This window comes from Trypanosoma cruzi, assembly GCF_000209065.1.
Source record: "Trypanosoma cruzi strain CL Brener chromosome Unknown tcruzi_1047053453979, whole genome shotgun sequence".
NCBI classification, from domain to species: domain Eukaryota; phylum Euglenozoa; class Kinetoplastea; order Trypanosomatida; family Trypanosomatidae; genus Trypanosoma; species Trypanosoma cruzi.
In genome coordinates, this window is record NW_891077.1 from 1 (window position 1) to 595 (window position 595).

The window sequence follows — 595 nt, forward strand, 5'->3', positions numbered from 1 at the left end:
CAAAGAGGACGCGCACGGGTGAGAGATGCGGCTGCGACGCGTGATGAAATTCCACAGTTTCCTGTCAGTCTGACGACGAAAACGCGTGAGGACGCAATTCCCGACTCAGCTCACACTGAAGTGCTTTGCTTTACACCCCCATCTTTCTTTTTTTTTCTTTTTCTTTTTTTCTTTCTTTGTCCCTCTGCTCTCGCTGCGCGGTTTTGCGGCCCAGCGACGCGCACGCCCGCACACACACACACGTCGCTACGATGGAGACATGTTGTTCGAGGTCCAAACAGTTTGAGCGACGCATTGAGAACGGAACAATAAAAATCACCTTTCGGCTGAGCGCCCGCTCCCCTCCCTCCCACTTCCTGCTATTGTTGTCGTTTTTCTTTCTTGCGCAACGGCGCGCACGTAACATCCTGCCCTGTCTGGCGCCCTGCCTGTGCAAACGGTTGGTGGCGGGCCCGCCCGAAAGCGCTAGAGAGAGAAAGAGAAAGAGAGGGCCGAATTGCCCGGAGGTGGGTTGTGGTGGGCGCACGCCGCTGCTGATGGAAGCAACCAACTCTTGTGCGCGAGGGCGCGTGGCCCCGTGAACGCGCTTGCGTGA

General features: G+C 57.0%; 3 non-coding genes across 3 annotated transcripts, besides 1 other annotated feature; all 3 read left to right on the plus strand.

The window, feature by feature from the left end:
• Positions 1–39: 39 nt before the first annotated feature.
• Tc00.1047053453979.10 lies at positions 40–136 on the plus strand. The gene has a single exon (XR_008254587.1). It is a non-coding gene; the product is annotated as a C/D small nucleolar RNA (snoRNA), TB11C4C1 (small nucleolar RNA).
• A 5-nt stretch (positions 137–141) lies between these two features.
• Positions 142–178: a microsatellite.
• Positions 179–246: 68 nt separating this feature from the next.
• On the plus strand, positions 247–333 carry Tc00.1047053453979.20. Its single transcript, XR_008254588.1, has one exon. It is a non-coding gene; the product is annotated as a C/D small nucleolar RNA (snoRNA), TB11C4C2 (small nucleolar RNA).
• A 201-nt stretch (positions 334–534) lies between these two features.
• Tc00.1047053453979.30 lies at positions 535–595 on the plus strand. Its single transcript, XR_008254589.1, has one exon. It is a non-coding gene; the product is annotated as a C/D small nucleolar RNA (snoRNA), TB11C4C3, 3' partial (small nucleolar RNA).